Genomic DNA, 17,939 nt, shown 5'->3' on the forward strand with positions numbered 1-17,939 from the left:
CATCTGTTTCACTCAGACAAACTATTTTCGATTAGGGAACACAACAAAAATAGTACAGTTTAACAAGATGTGAGTGATATGCGGCATACAGTTCACATAGATGAACTGTTTGCGATGAGCCAAAAGAACACAAACGATTCGTGTAAACAAGATGTGTGTGGCACGCGGCAAACAACCCACTCGGATGAACTGTTTGTGATGAGAAAATATAACACATACAGTTACAGCGGTCAATTCATGTGCGATTCTGTGTATAGAAAAAACTAGCAGAGCATGCGCGGAGGGACGTGACCCGAGCGAGCCTTGGTGCCTAAACGATGATTACAACGCGCAGCAGCTGCCTAAACGGCGAGCAAGAACATAATTATTGCATATTGCAGAGGAAGATAGCCGGGAATAGCCGTCCAATAATATTATTTCCATGACATGCATTAATATATTTTTAGTTAAATCTAAGGTCAAAGTTTGGTACTACAAAATACGAAGGGGGCCAATAAAGCACGATGGAGGTAGTACCTATACAAACAAAGACGCCTAGTCTAGAAATAAATGATGTTATACACGTGTCCTGCAATCCACGCCAATGCTTCCCGCCTCTTCCCTCGTCGGTTTCCCGCCACCAGCAAGTGGCTTGCTCCATATGACCCAGACGACAATGCACTGTAGCAATACTGTGCGCAGATCTAGTCCACACCCATCTACCATTAGTTATTCCAAGCATGCGAGGCACCGATGAAAGCTTCGACATCAACCCCTTTTTGCGTTACATCTTTGACGAGGAGAACGAGCCGAAGCAGGTTGGGGAGCAAGAGCTTCATCGGCTGATGTAGGCACCATGGCACATTGGCAGCAATATCGTTGTGCCAGTCCTTGAGGCACAATGGACATATTGAAGAGGAAGTGTGATGAGAAGTTTGCCATCCATTGTGCAAAAGATATAAAGCTGCTCGGCGGCATGATCGACGACCCACCAGAAGAGTTGCCATCTCCGGTGCTCATCGATAGCCTAATGCCTCGCAAGGATGGGCAGAGGACCTGTGCGATTTAGTTATGAGACAGCCAGCCTACGGCTTCATCATTGCCAGCAGTGGCCGTGTAAACCTTGATCCCTATGATGTGGTGGCCAGGCTTGAGCGCATCCTTGGTGGAGTTGACGTCCCCAACAAAGTAGAACATCGCCAATGTGGTATCTTGAGGATGCAGGTGATGGAAAAAAATTGCTACTAGGACAGAGACATGGAAATGGAGCGGTTCTGCAGAGATTTCATGCACGCGATTGCACGCTATCAAGTTCTACTGGAAGAGGCCCAGCAGCCCCAAGAGCCTCCAGCGCCAGCAGCTCCATAGGCAGAGAAGGGTAACATGGCCGCTGGTCGGTACACTCGGAATGAATGGCCACAAGGGTGCTATGCGTATCATGGAGTCCGAGAAGACCATAGTCGGAAGGACGCCATCTCAGCCTTTCTACCTATATTTTATAATAATTGAATGGAAATGTCGCATATCGACATTTTAAGTCACTAAGCATATGTAGCTCATGTGTGTTTTAGGTGTTGCCGCATGTGGCATTTTAAATTATCCTGAATATGTAAGACAATTATTAACCACTGCAATTGTAAATTTGCCTCAACGGCGAGCAGAGCATGCGCAGGGACGTCAGAGCGGAGCGCCACAGCCGCCTCAATGGAGAGCAGAACGCATGGATGGATGCAAGTAGAGCGCGCCGCGGCCGCCTGAACGGCGAGCAACCAGACCTGCATATTGCAATTCTGGTCAACCTTCTCGCACCGCGTGGGAGACGTGATGGCCCATACATCGGACACGATGATGATAACTAGACTGTGTGTGATAGTGGGCAGGTATGTACACGTCCAAGAATGCGGGCCCATGTTCACCATCCGTGAACCGTTTCGGTTTTCGAGCCCAGAACCATCAATAAAATTTGAGTTTATTTCTTGTCACATTACAGTTTACCAGGCAATAAGTAATTGCAAATCTGTTCACATCGATCAAACCTAAACGTGTTCCCACTTAGCACTGGGTTATAAAAACTACCCACCCAAAATTACTTCACAATCCCTTTCCTCATCACCCAAAAACAGGTCTTTGCCATGGCCGGTAGGGGGAGTTTTGGTTCGACATATAACCGTGGAGCAAAGACCAAGGCCGCGGAAGCACTAGTGAGGTCCTTCGGCTACGCACTAGCGGCAGCAGCAATGTCCTGGTGCACTGCAGAGCCCTCGAACGAGCTCTCATCAGCATGCGAGGGCTCTCACAAGTGCACTCGCCGCGTCAGCGATCGCAAAGCGCTGGCGGTGCTGAAGTCCTTGGCCAGCGACAATAACATTCTCGCTAGCCTAATTAAGCAGTAGGAGCTGGTCGACGGCTTGATGAAGCTGCTGAAGATGCCCCGGTTGAGAACGCGACCAGCCTCGTCGAGCAACTCATGGGTGACAATGCAAAGCTCCTCACGGCGCTCGCCGAGACGGATGAGGAGGCCACAGGTTGGAAGAAGCTGCATGAGCAGAGCAGTGCCTTGGGGATGATGCTGAAAGCTGTCATGGAGGAACTGATGTGTGACTTGAGGAAGCTCTAGATCGAGCGCGAGAAGGAGGTGGAAGAATCTGTGGCTGCTGTCAAGCATAGTCGTGAGGAATTGAAGAAGGACCTGGAGGATCTCGTCGCCCGACGATCCATCGAGGAGTAAAGACAGTAGCGACCAAGATCATTATTTGTGATTTTCTTCTTCTCTTGCCCCCGTGTCTTCCGGGCGTTGCCGCATGTGGCATTTAAATTATCCAGAATATGTAAGATAATTATTATCCGCGCCATTGTAAATTTGTCGCCGTATTATCCCTTGCCATTTTATTTGTCGTCATATTATCCGTTATCGCATGTGGCATTTTAAATTATCCAGAATACGAGTTGAAACACGAACAAAGAAAATGCTAACGTTGAGCGGGGCCATGGGATCACAAGCAAACAACCTCCGTCCAGGTGCTTTAATTAACCATGTGTCAAATAGCGCCTTGGCCGCCATTAATGGAGAAGTTGTTAGCGAGGCAGGCTTCCTGGTGAGCATGCACGACCTTGGTTGCTCGCACCCGTCCCGTTCTGATGAGGACATCAATACCATTGTTAGACCCACAACCCCTACTGCTACATATACTGGACCAATTACTAGAGCTCGCGCACGCCAATTACATTTTCAGGTACTTCCGTTTCTTGGTAATGATTCTAATGTTCATGAGAATATGATGCTGCCTAAATTGGATACATTTGTTTTGCTTACAAATGAAGGGTCTGGCATGGATAAGAGGGATGAACACTGGAGCAAGACTAAGCATGGAGAGGATGGCATGCGCAAGGGGAACAAGAACGGAGTTACAAGTGATGATTTCAGGACTTTGAAGCCACCATAATGAGTGCATGAAGCCTTGGACGAAATATACAAGATGCCACTTCATAAATTTCATCCAAAGGCTATTCTAGGTGCTGCGTCACCTTATTATTGGGCCAGGCCCATGTAATTTCGAAATACATAAGCATAGGCTATTTTTTAGAGTTCGTATGTGTGAGGAAATAAGAGATAGGGTTGGTTTCGGACCCCTTCCCCAAGGGCCATGAAATTCCCCCCTCTTCCTCCATATATACAGCCCTTAGGACACCATTTAGACTTTGGGTTTTGTTTAGATTAAAGTTTGCCATAGCTGCAACTTCGCGTACTTCATTTGTGTTCAACGACCAGACAAAGGCGTCACAGAACCCCACCTTGATCAATAAAGCTTTCCTCTTATATTCGCAATATCCGTATTGCAATCTTAGTTTCTTGCTTGTTCTTCATTTGCCTGCAGGAAACAGACCTTCGTGGTCAGGTTGATCATTCTCCGGCGTGGTCAATAACCTCTCGGAGTTGGTTTAGCGATTGCTAAGGCGCGATTTCCTCGCACGTTCGTAGTCGGATCTTTAAAGTCGACTTCCTCCAAAACGATAGACACCATCTCATCGAAAGATGGGACACCTTTGCCTCTATCAACTGGTATCAGATTTTCAGGTTGCTCAGTGAGATTTTACAGGTTTTCGTAGTTTAGATCGAATCTGTTCTTCATACCTACAAGCCACAAAAAAATTAGGGTTAGTTCATCATATCCGAACCAGTGAGCCTTTGCATAGTCTTTTCAGTATTTTGCTTTGTTGAATTTGCGGTTGCATCGTCGTGTCAAGTTGCTGGTCTTAGCGTCTAGTTTCCCTTAGAGTTTCGAGTTCTGTTCACAAGTTGTCACCGTCGCCGCACCATCGTCATCGCTCCTGCCATATACCACCACCACCAACATATTTCTTACCGCTGCCATATACATCCGCCTGTCCACCACCAATCCGATCCACATATACAACCAATCCGAGTCACATATACATCCCCCTGTCCACCACCAATCCGAGTCCACATATACATCCGCATGTCTACCACCCATCCGAGTCCACATATACATCTACCTGTCCACCACCAATCCGAGTCCTTTCAATATTAGGTTTGTTTTCGAGATACTTTTATTTTCCGATTTGTGTTTCCTTGCCTGAGTAGGTTCCGAAAAAAAAGAGTCTGGAGACCCCCGGGCAGTTTTTAGGCCAAAATTTCGGTGACCAAAAATATTTTTTCCCTATCCTATTTTTAGGCTTTTCTGAGTCTTTTGAGCCACATGCCATCATATTGATTTTTTGTCGCACTTTTTCGTCGTCGCTGCCCTGATTTCCAAAAAACAATAGTCAAAAGATTTTGTGGCCATCTTATCATTTTGACCTGGGAAGAGTTTTGAGACACTCGCCATTATAGTGTTTTTTTGCAAAAAAAGGAGCGAAAAAAAGAGCGCAAAAAAATAGAGCGAACTTTTTTTCCAGAGTGTGCTTTTCCCTTGTTTACGTGCAGCGCATTGATTTTGTTCGTGTTCTAGGCTCGCGTCTCTAATACGCTCTAGCCTAGGACTAGCACAGTACCGTCGTTGAGCGTTTATTCAACTTTGCATCTCTGAATTGATTATTGCTTACCCTTTTTGCTACCATATTATAAGCCTTCCTAGCTCCACATACATATACGTCGTGCGTTTGACTGTCCCTAGTAATCGCTCTATCCAAGCTTTGAGAGTTTTGACTACAACGGTTGCCGATCACCACCTGCTGCTTGGTAAGAACTGGTAAGAATTTGAGATTTGCTTGATGGATTTGTGACACCCCACCACCACCATTTTTCTAGTAGTCTGTAGGATTATATTCTTGTGTGTTTCTATTGGTGCTAACCATGGCAGGATCACAAGTCGATGAGACTGACTGGGAGAACATTACGAATAAGGAGTTGCATGATAAATTTCAGCAAATGATGACTGAACAGGTGCAAGATGTGCTGAACAATTTTGAAGAGGCCATGGATAAGATAACTGGCTTTGAGAAGACGTTCGAACCAAAGCTCGATAACAAATTTAATGAAGTGCTTGCGCGTCTTCCACAACCAACACCGGCTGCACCAGCCGCACCTCTGCCACAACAACAACAACGACTACCTCCACGTCGCGAAATAGCCCTCCGCTGAGCGAGCTGTGTCCCTCTTGAGCCTGGCCAAACTATTGGTGCTGCTGTTGATACTTCTGTGGCTCCTGCTGCTGATGAGGAGGAGGATGATTATGCGGGAGAGTACGAGGATGAAGTTGATCAAAATCAGAACTACATCCAACCACCAGCACCCGGTCGTCCACATGCAAATAATTGCAATGGTAGGGCTGCATTACCAGCTCAGGTACGAGATCATGACCATCTTCCTAAACTGAAATTGAATATTCCACCATTTCAGGGTAGATATGTTCCTGATATATATCTTATTTGGGAGTTAGAAACCGAACAACGATTTACATGTTTAGAATATCCTGAGGAGAGACGTGTTGCTGCTGCACTTTGTGCTTCACTAGTTTTGCTTGTGTGTGGTGGTCTGTACATCGTATATTATATCCGAATAATATTCCAACTACTTGGGCTGCTTTGAAAACTGCTATGCGTACTCGTTGGGTTCCACCACATTATCAACGTGAATTAATTCAAAAACTTCAGCGGTTAAGACAAGGAAAAAATTCTGTAGAGGAATACTATCAGGAATTACAAACTGGCATGATTAGATGTAGTATTGTTGAGGATAATGAAGCTATGCTTGCACGTTTTATGGGTGGAATAAATAGAGAGATTCAGACCGTTCTAGAGTATAAGGAGTATAATAATATCACTCGTTTATTCCATCTTGCTTGTAAAGCTAAACGTGAAATGCTGGATCGACAGGCATTGGCGCGAACTAACATTTCTGCAGGTCGACCTTCATCATGGACACCACATGCATCCTCTACTTCCACTACACCATCACCTCCATCAGGTGCCACCTCCAACCGTGATACAAGAAAGCAGGCACAACCACCACTATCTGCCAAGAGCACACCTGCCGGGCCTGCACACAGCTCTTCTTCTTCCATGGCATCAACAGGGCACACAAGTGATATTATTTGTCATCGTTGTTGTAACATCCCAAATTTTCAATTTGGAATGTTATACATAGGTCATTCATGCATATCATATTTTATTGCATTTCATTTCGCGATCCTCGAAATTCTAAGCAACTCAAGGACCCATGGAGGGAGTTGGGGATTTCACCGGTTTCATATTTGAATTTTCTCAAATATCGAAACAAGGATCACTTTGGTTTTTATTATTTTTCTCTCCAAAAATGTTTCGTATTAAAAAGTATGAGAGGAGATAATATGACTTCTTCAAAATAAATGAAATATTGGAGGAAAAATATTAAAATCAAATAAACATTTTATTTTGGTTTTATCGTTATTTTATTTGAATTAGGAAAAATATGCATTTTCAAAGTTGCATTAGAGGCCCAAATAAATGTTCACTTTGTCCGCAGTATTATTAGAGGACCGTGAAAATTTATTTCAGGATTTTTGGAGTCCGTTTAGTATTTCTTTTCATTGTTTTTCTGCGTCCGGTTTTATTAAAAAAACGCAACCAACCTAACCAGGCCGTGTCCGACCTGGACACTGAGCCCGGCCGGCCTTTATAAGCTGGGAGGCCTGAGGCCCCGCTCCAAGTCGCCAGCCCCGCCGCCTGAACCCTAGCACCGCCCGACGCCGCCGCTGCCGCCATCGCCGCCTCGCTTCGCCGAGCCGCCGCCCGACGCCGGAGCCACCCACCGCCGCCTCGCGCCGCCGGCGCAACCTCGCCGGAGGTAGCCGCCGCCGGCCCACCGTTCGTCGGTTTTCTCAGAAAAACCGTTCATTTTTTTAACCCTAGATCTATTTTTTTATACATCGGTTTTGTTTCGGTTTTCTGTGGTTCGGTTCAATAGCGGACGTTCGTCCGTACGTTCGTTTTAACGAATGCGGTTCATCCATTAGTCACACATAGCGAACGTTCGTTCGTTAGCCTGTTCGTCAGTTTTTCTTTTTCCAGGGTTTTTCCGTGATTATTTCTGATCGCGATTTCTGCCCTAAACTTCGTTTTAGTTTATCTTTTCGCTCGTTTATCCAAATCAGGTGAAACAATCGTCTAGATCTTCGTCTCGAAGCCCTCTTTCTGTTTAACCAACTTGAACAAGATTTCGGCACAGTAAAATTTGCTTTAGTCCAGATTAGTAAACGGATCATGTTTCTTTCGTGGTTCGAGTTTCGTTGCTCCGTTTGATTTGATTCTTTTTGCGAACCGGAGTTCTTCAGTTGAACTTTCCGGTTAGATCTTCTTTTTTGAGTTTTACCCATGAATATTTACTTGATTGCTTATGTATGTTATTGTTAGTTTGCGATAGAATTCCCGGAGTGCGAAGCGTGCTACTATGAGTCACTAGGTTTTGCGGATCGTCAGCAAGGCAAGTAACACATTGATCATACTCTCTTCATACCCAGCTTTTATGCATTAGTACCAATCCTCAAACATTGCATGATTAGGATGTGATTAACTTGTGGGTATTGGGAAGTAGATGATGAGGTAGAACCTATTGCCCTGTTTACATCAAACCCTTGGGAGTTACTTCTACGTTTTGCTTATATTGCTATGCTATGCTCGTAGACGCGGTTTGGGTGAGTGAATCCATGACAGATGTGAGATTGTTATTTAATGGTTAACTTAAGGTGGCAACTTTAATACACATCTGGGTGGATTGCTTGTGGGCACCTGGAGAATCCAATGTTGTCCTAGGATATCCCGGAGTACCCGTGTGATCATCCTACGGCCCGCCACCCAGGCTCAAAGGGATCATAAGGTTATTCATGCTAGAAACTTCCGTGTGCAGCCACTAGCTATTATGGGCTCTAGCATAGTTGTGTATGTCGCATGACCTCTTCTAGTGGTAGGCTAGCAGATGTAGGGGATGTAGGTTGGTACTGTCTACCCAGGAATAGAGTTAATGCTTCTAAAAGAGTGTGTCTCGGTCATCCGTTTCTCAAACACCATGTAGTGCGAGAAATCCAACGGAGGAGATCGAGTCTTGTGGGGAAAAGTGCGCAAACCTCTGCAGAGTGTATAAACTAATCATGGTTAGCCGTGTCCCCGGTTCTGGACATCTTGATTATTTGGTTTTTGGATTATCATACGGATCTCATCACTCTATACTAATTTTGTTGGGTTGATAATTACTTTTAATTGGGATTGAGTTGGAGGAACCTTCTCATTGTTGTTCAACTACCATGTTAGTTAAATAAAATATATTCCTTTATTCTCGAAAAAACTGGCTTTTCGCAAAACATATTGACCTTACAGCCTCCACCAGCCATATATGGATATAGTGATAGCCTTTATCTGTTCATTTCTCAACTGGGTTATATTACCAGCATATTCGATGTGCTGACCGGTTTTCGGGCTGCAACGTATCATGTTGCAGACTTTTCAGACGATGAGTAAGGTTCGCTAGGCCGTTGTCGTGCACTCAGCCATGCCGTTGGAGTTGATGGACTCACTTTATCTTCCAAGCCTTCCGCTGTTATCGTTTTTAGATGGCCTTAAGCCATATTTATTGCAATAAGTTCTCTTTGGAGACTATCAATGTAACAAATGTGTGACTACTCTGTTATAAATCCTTCGATTACTGTGTGTCCAAGCATTACCGATCCAGGGATGACACTGAAGCACAGAGACTTGACCGTCTGAGGTCGGGTTGCTACAAGATGGTATCAGAGCACACGCTGAATGTAGGACACGACCACTAAGATGGGCCATAGGTCACTCTTCTCTACTCATTTCTGACTCCTCTCCATTTTCCACTCTATAGGATGGCGAACTCAAGGAACAAGTTTGCACAACTGGATGAAGACACACCCTTTGGACGACACTTGAAGGAAGTCACTAGGTACTTGAACATCGGAATACGAAGCTTCACTGGGACCTACACCACCACATTACCAGAAGAGGAGCGTTGGATGATTCGAGTTCAAGTTCCAGGAAGGACGTTCACGCCAGCCACTGAGCCCATAGAATTTTCCTTTGATGCACCAACCTGGAGTCTAGGAAAGAGCATGGCAGCCCACATTGCTATGGGACGTATTGGAGAAGTCTACAAACAGGAGTTAAAAGACACTATCTACCAGATATGTGGGCGCCGGGACGAGCAATGGGATATGATCAGCACCCGGAAGGACTGGTCCATTGCAGCTTCCATCCAGGAGTTAAACCAGCACATTCGACGTTAGGAGAACCAGATGTGCGCAGGCATAATAGATTTGAAGAAGGCAATGACCAGGATCACGGAGCTAGAAGACGAACTCAAGTCTACACGCGACGGATACGAGGAGGAAATCACCATACTAGTGGAGAAGAATGACGACCTGACAAGGAAGCTAGGAGTATTCCTGGGAGACCCCGCGCCAGGAGGAGAAGACGACGATTCCACTTGGCCGGAGAACTACATCATCATCGACGACACCGACTCCGGCCCTGACAGTAGTGATGATGATTATGAAGATGAAGCTGGAGCAGATATCATGGAGTCTTCCACCGATCAATATTTCTAGATGACCACCACATGACTAGTAGTATTCCCCGTGTATATAGTATAGTTTGAGCACTGTAACGATAGTTAGATCGATTGTATGCCTTGCTTGATTGATTGAGTGATATGATATGATTGTGTTTGTCTCATGTGCATATGGGTAGTGTTTCCTCACTAGACCTCATTCTATTCTAATCTCTTCCCTCTAAACCCATCAGATGCCTCCGAGACGTGATACCGGATTTGTCTTCACACCGGAGCTCACTCAGTTGATCTAGCAGCAGAATGCCCTGATGCAGTTGTTAGTTCAGAACCAAGGCAACAACAACAACAACAACAATAACAACCTGCCACCACCACCTCCAGTTGACAACTTAGCCCGTTTTCTGAGGTTGCAGCCGCCGGTGTTTTCTAGTAGCACCGAGCCGATAGTTGCTGATGACTGGCTACGCGAGATTTGACGAGAGTTGACCACCGCAGGCTGCACAGATGCTGAGAAGGTGCGTTTTGCCGCACACCAATTGGATGGACCAGCAGCCCCATGGTGGGAGAATTACACAGCCACTTTTCCTATAGCCAATGTCACTTGGGAGCAATTTCAGCAAGCATTCCGCACAGCCCATGTCTCAACTGGAGCTATGAGCATGAAGAAGCGTGAGTTTCGCAACTTACGCCAGGGGAACCATACTGTAGCCCAGTACGTGGATGAGTTTAGCAAGTTATCTTGTTATGCCCCTGATGATGTGGCCACAGATGCCGTGAAGCAGGAGAAGTTTATGGAAGGGCTAAAGGATGAGATGAGTATGCAGTTAATGGTGGCAACATTCAACAACTACCAGGAGTTGGTAGACAAGGCTCTTATGATTGAAGGGAAGCAGCAGCAGATAGAGAGCCGCAAGAGGAAGTATGGACAGGGGAAGTACAATTCAGGAGTTCTGCAGAAACCTCGCTTCACCCCGAACTCGGGAGGACTTACCCATAACCATGGAGGCCACACTCACAATGGAGGGAGTTCTCATAACCACAATGGCCCCAAGAATGGGAATGGGAATGGAACAAATAACAATCAGAACCGCTCCAATCCAGCCACACCCGCCAAGAAGGACCTAAGTCACATTACTTGTTTCAAGTGCGGGAAGACTGGACACTATGCCACTGAATGCCCTGAAGCGAAGAATGGAAATGGCAATGGAAGCTCTGGGAAGAAGCCCAACCCTTTCAAGACATGGAGGAGGTTGAAGAGCAGCCAGATGCAGTTATCGGTAAGTTTTTGGTTAAGTCTTTTACCGCTCTTGTTCTTTTTGATACTGGCGCATCGCATTCATACATTTCAAGGGTATTTGTGGAAAAGTTTAAGTTACCCACCCTAGCCTTTAGGACACCTTTGCTAGTGAGCTCACCCGGTGCAGAGTATATGGCCAGCCGATGGTGCGACCGGTTACCCTTAACCATTGGTAACCATGTTTTCCCCTCAGACCTAATAACTTTGGAATCACAAGGATTGGATGTGATACTGGGAATGGATTGGCTATCGAAGTATGGAGGAAACATTGATTGCGCTAGCAAGTCAATTCTGCTCACTACCCTGCAGGGAAAATACATTAAGTATGTATCCAGGCATGAACCAAGCAGGACCCAATTAAATTCCCTCTCCGGAGTTGTCCAGGAGGAAGTGCCTGTTGTGAAGGATTACCCAGATGTTTTTCCAAAGGATACCAGGCATGCCGCCAGATCGAGACATTGAGTTCTTGATAGAACTGTTGCCAGGCACCGGACCTATATCAAAGAGACCCTATCGGATGCCCGCAAATGATCTGGAAGAGATCAAGAAGCAGATTAAGGAGTTGTTGGAGAAAGGTCACATTCGAAGAAGGTCATCACCATGGGGAGCCCCAGTGCTCTTGGTTGAAAAGAAGGATGGATCATTGAGGATGGTTTTTGATTATCATGCATTGAATGAAGTGACGATCAAGAACAAGTACCCACTGCCGATGATCAATGATTTGTTTGATCAGCTGCAAGGAGCTATAGTGTTTTCGAAGATCGATCCGCGATGAGGATATCACCAGCTGAAGATTCGAGAAAAAGGATATACCTAAAACTGCTTTTACCATGAGGTATGGGTTATATGAGTATACAGTTATGTCATTCGGATTGACTAATGCCCCTGCCTATTTCATGAGTATGATGAACAAGGTGTTCATGGAGTTCTTGGATAAGTTTGTTGTGGTGTGCATTGATGATATCTTGGTATACTCAAAGAATGAAGAGGAACACAAGGATGCATTTGCGTTTAGTTCTCGAGAAGCTCAGGGAGCATCAGTTGTATGCCAAGTTCAGCAAATGTGAGTTTTGGTTGAAGGAAGTTGGATTCCTTGGACATGTTATATCAGGAGAAGGTATAGCAGTAGACCCCACCAAGGTTCCGTCAGTCACTGAGTGGTTAGCACCCACCTCAGTTGGAGAGATCCGCAGTTTTCTTGGACTCGCGGGATATTACCGGAGATTTATTGAGAATTTCTCTAAAATTGCGAAGCCCATGACGGAGTTGTTGAAGAAGGACGCTAAGTTCAAATGGATAGAAGAATGTGAGGCCAGTTTCGAGGAGTTGAAGAAACGTCTGACTACAGCCCTAGTGTTGATTCTGCCAGATATACGCAAGGATTTCCAAGTGTATTGCGACGCATCTCGCTTAGGACTTGGAGGAGTGCTTATGTAGGACGGAAGAGCTGTTTCATATGCCCCACGTCAACTTCGACCGCATGAGTTGAATTATGCATCTCATGATTTGGAGCTAGCAGCCGTAGTGCATGCACTCAAGACCTAGAGACATTTTTGGATTGGAAACCGTTGTGATGTGTACACGGATCATAAGAGTTTGAAGTACATATTCACACAGAAGGAGTTAAACCTCAGGCAGAGGAGATGGTTGGAACCTATAAAGGATTATGATATGAAGTTGCACTATCATCCAGACAAGGCCAATGTCGTAGCAGACGCTTTGAGCCAGAAGGGTTATGCCAATACCCTAGTAAACGGAGGATTGCCAAAGGAGTTAGCTGAGGATCTCAGGGAACTTCGTTTGGAGATTGTTCCTAGAGGTTTTGTTGCAGCCATGGAAGTTCAGTCGACATTGTTGGGAAAGATTCATGAACCTCAGAAGGATGGCAAGGAAATTGCTGAGATAAAAGAGAGGATGAGCAAAGGAAAGGCCAAAGGTTTTCGTGAGGATGAGAACGACACCTTATGGTTCGAGGACCGTGTTTATGTACCCAATAATGCAGAGATCAGGAAGCTGATACTCCATGGAGCTCATGACTCGCCATACTCGATACACCCCGGAAACACCAAGATGTATTTGGATTTGAAGGAGCGTTTCTGGTGGACTGGTATGAAGAAGGATATTGCTGAGTATGTAGCTGTATGTGACGTATGTCAGAGAGTGAAGGCAGAACATCAGAAACCAGCAGGATTACTGCAGCCTATGCCAATACCCAAGTGGAAGTGGGATAAGCTTGGCATGGATTTTATCACCGGAATTACCCAGGACCTGATCGGGATATGATTCTATCTGGGTAGTAGTGGATCGCTTAACCAAGGTAGCTCACTTTATCCCAGTGAAAACCACGTATACAAGTGCGAAGTTCGCCAAGATATACATGACCAGGATCGTATGTCTGCACGGAGTTCCGAGGACCATCGTATTAGATAGAGGAACACAGTTTACTTCAAAGTTTTGGCATCAGTTGCACCAGACTTTGGGTACCAGGCTAGAGTTCAGTACAGCTTTTCATCCACAGACAGATGGACAGACTGAGAGAGTGAATCAGATTCTGGAGGACATGTTGAGAGCTTGTGCGCTAGACTACGGGTCTAGTTGGGATGATAATTTGCCATACGCGGAGTTCTCATACAACAATAGCTACCAGGCCAGTTTGAAGATGGCACCTTTCGAAGCCCTGTATGGAAGAAGGTGCAGAACACCGTTGATGTGGGATGAAGTTGGAGACCGTCAGTTGTTTGGACCGGATTTGATAAAAGAGTCTGAAGAGAAGGTTAAACTGATTCGAGATAGACTGAAGGTAGCCCAGTCCAGGCAGAAGAGTTATGCCGATTCAAAACGCAAGGAGGTAGTCTATGAAATCGGAGACAGAGCATATCTGAAGTGTCGCCTTTGTGTAGAGTTAAGCGTTTTGGAGTTAAGGGAAAGTTAGCCCCGTGATTTGTAGGACCATACCGAGTTATAGAACGCATGGGAGAGGTTGCCTACAAGTTGGAGTTGCCCGAAGGACTGTTAGGAGTTCATGATGTGTTTCACGTTTCCCAGTTGAAGAAGTGTCATGCAGAGATGGCCGATATCCCTCTGAGAGATACAGTGCCCCTGGAAGCAATTCAGTTGGACAGTGATTTGCCATATGAGGAGAAACCTGTTAAGATTCTCGAGTTTGCCAGCCGGGTTACTCGCAGCAAAGTTATTAAGTTTCGCAAAGTTCAGTGGAGCCACCATACCGATGATGAAGCCACCTGGGAGCGAGAGGATGATCTACGCAAAGACCACCCACACCTATTTTCTAGCCAACCCGAATCTCGAGGGCGAGATTCATCATAAGGGGGGTAGGTTTGTAACATCCCAAATTTTCAATTTGGAATGTTATACATAGGTCATTCATGCATATCATATTTTATTGCATTTCCTTTCGCGATCATCGAAATTCTAAGCAACTCAAGGACCCACGGAGAGAGTTGGGGATTTCACCGGTTTCATATTTGAACTTTCTCAAATATCGAAACAAGGATCACTTTTGTTTTTATTATTTTTCTCTCCAAAAATATTTCATATTAAAAAGTATGAGAGGAGATAATTTGACTTCTCCAAAATAAATGAAATATTGGAAGAAAAATATTAAAATCAAATAAACATCTTTATTTTGGTTTTATCATTATTTTATTTGAATTAGGAAAAATATGCATTTTTAAAATTGCATTAGAGGCCCAAATAAATGTTCACTTTGTCCACCATATTATTAGAGGACCGTAAAAATTTATTTCAGGATTTTTGGAGTCTATTTAGTATTTATTTTCTTTGTTTTTCTGTGTCCGGTTTTACTAAAAAAATGCAACCGACCTAACCGGGCCGTGTCCGACCTGGACACCGAGCCCGGCCGACCTTTATAAGTCGGGAGGCCCGAGTCCCCGCTCCAAGTCGCCAGCCCCGCCGCCCGAACCCTAGCGCCGCCCGACGCCGCCGCTGCCGCCGCCGCCGCCCGATGTCGGTGCAGCCCAGCGCCGCGGGAACCTCGCCGGAGATAGCCGCCGCCGCCTCGCCGTTCGTTGGTTTTCTCAGAAAAACCGTTCGGTTTTTTAAACCCTAGAACTAGTTTTTTTATAGATCGGTTTTGTTTCGGTTTTCTGCGGTTCGGTTCAATAGCGGACGTTCGTCCATACGTTCGTCTTAACGAACACCGTTCATCCGTTAGTCATAGACAGCAAACGTTCATTCGTTAGCCTATTCGTCAGTTTTTCTTTTTCCAGGGCTTTTCCGCGATTATTTCTGATTGCAATTTCTGCCCTAAACTTTGTTTTAGTTTATCCTTTCGCTCGTTTATCCAAATCAGGTGAAACAAGCGTCTAGATCTTCGTCTCGAAGCCCTCTTTCTGTTTAACCAACTTGAACACGATTTTGGTACAGTAAAATTTGACTTTAGTCCAGATTAGTAAACGGATCATGTTTCTTTCGTGGTTCGAGTTTCGTTCCTCCGTTTGATTTGATTCTTTTTGCAAACCGGAGTTCTTCAGTTGAACTTTCTGGTTAGATCTTCTTTTTTTGAGTTTTACCCGTGCATCTTTACTTGATTGCTTATGTATGTTATTGTTTGTTTGCGATAGAATTCCCGGAGTGCGAAGCGTGCTACTACGAGTCACTAGGTTTTGCGGATCGTCAGCAAGGCAAGTAACACATTGATCATACTCTCTTCATACCCAGTTTTTATGCATTAGTACCAATCCTGAAACATTGCATGATTAGGATGTGATAAACTTGTGGTTATTGGGAAGTAGATGATGAGGTAGAATCTATTGCCCTGTTTACATCAAACCCTTGGGATTTACTTCTACATTTTGCTTATATTGGTATGCTATGCTCGTAGACGCAGTTTGGGTGAGTGAATCCATGACAGATGTGAGATTGTTAATTAATGGTTAACTTAAGGTGGCAACTTTAATACACATCTGGGTGGATTGCTTGTGGGCACCTGGAGAATCCAGTGTTGTCCTAGGATATCCCGGAGTACCCGTGTGATCATCCTACGGTCCGCCACCCAGGCTCAAAGGGATCATAAGGTTATTCATGCTAGAAACTTACGTGTACAGCCACAAGCTATTATGGGCTCTAGCATAGTTGAGTATGTCGCATGACCTCTTCCAGTGGTAGGCTAGTAGATGTAGGGGATGTAGGTTGGTACTGTCTACCCAGGGTTAGAGTTAATGCTTCTGAAAGACTGTGTCTCGGTCATCCGTTTGTCAAGCACCATGTAGTGCGAGAAATCCAACGGAGGAGATCGAGTCTTGCGGGGAAAGTTCGCAAACCTCTACAGAGTGTATAAACTAATCATGGTTAGCCGTGTCCCCGGTTATGGACATCTTGAGTATCTGGTTCTTGGATTATCATATGGATCTCATCACTCTAAATTAATTTTGTTGGGTTGATAATTACTTTTAATTGGGATTGAGTTGGAGGAACCTTCTCATTGTTGTTCAACTACCATGTTAGTTAAATAAAATATATTCCTTTGTTGTAGGGAAAAACTGGCTTTTCGCAAAACATATTAACCTTACAACCTCCACCGTCCATATATGCATATAGTGATAGCATTTATCTGTTCATTTCTCTACTGGGTTTTATTGCCAGCATATTCCATATGCTGACCCATTTTCGGGCAGCAACATATCATGTTGCAGACTTTTCAGATGAAGAGTAAGGTTCGCTAGGCCGTTGTCGTGCACTCAGCCATGCCGTTGGAGTTAATGGACTCACTTTATCTTCCAAGCCTTCCGCTGTTATCATTTTTAGATGGCCTTAAGCCATATTTATTGCAATAAGTTCTCTTTGGAGACTATTGATGTAACAAGTGTGTGATTGCTACTCTATTATAAATCCTACGAGTACTGTGTGTGTCAGCATTACCGATCTATGGATGACACTGAAGCACAGAGACTTGACTGTGTGAGGTCGGGTCTCTACAGTTGTAAGGGAAGAGGTCATTATGCGAGAGAATGCAAATCTCAGCGTGTGATGATTGCTACTAAGGATGGTGGGTATGAGTCCGCTAGTGACTATGATGAGGAGACTTTGGCTCTTCTTACACGTGAAGAACACGGTGGAGATGATTCTAATCATGAGATGCAATACATGGCTCCTCAAGATGCTGACAGGTATGAATGTTTGGTCTCAGTGTGCAGGTTACACAAGCTGAGCAAAATCAGAGGCATAATTTGTTCCATACAAAGGGAGTTGTGAAGGAACGTTCTATTCGCCTCATCATAGATCGAGGGAGCTGCAACAACTTGGCTAGCATGGAGATGGTGGAGAAGCTATCTCTCACCACAAGACCACATCGACATCCTTACTACATCCAATGGTTCAACAATAGCGACAAGGTTAAGGTAACACGTATTGTTCGTGTGCATTTTAGTATCTCTACATATGCTAAATATTGTTGATTGTGTTGTGGTACCTATGCAAGCATGTTCCTTATTACTTGGTAGACCATGGCAATTTGATAAAATATCTGTACACCATGGTAGAAACAATCAGTATACTCTTGTTCATAAGGATAAAAATATTACTTTGCTTCCTATGACTCCTGATTCCATTTTGAAACATGATATTAATAGAGCTAATAAAGCAAAATAGGAGAAAAATAAG

This window comes from Triticum aestivum, chromosome 5D (assembly GCF_018294505.1).
Source record: "Triticum aestivum cultivar Chinese Spring chromosome 5D, IWGSC CS RefSeq v2.1, whole genome shotgun sequence".
NCBI lineage: Eukaryota > Viridiplantae > Streptophyta > Magnoliopsida > Poales > Poaceae > Triticum > Triticum aestivum.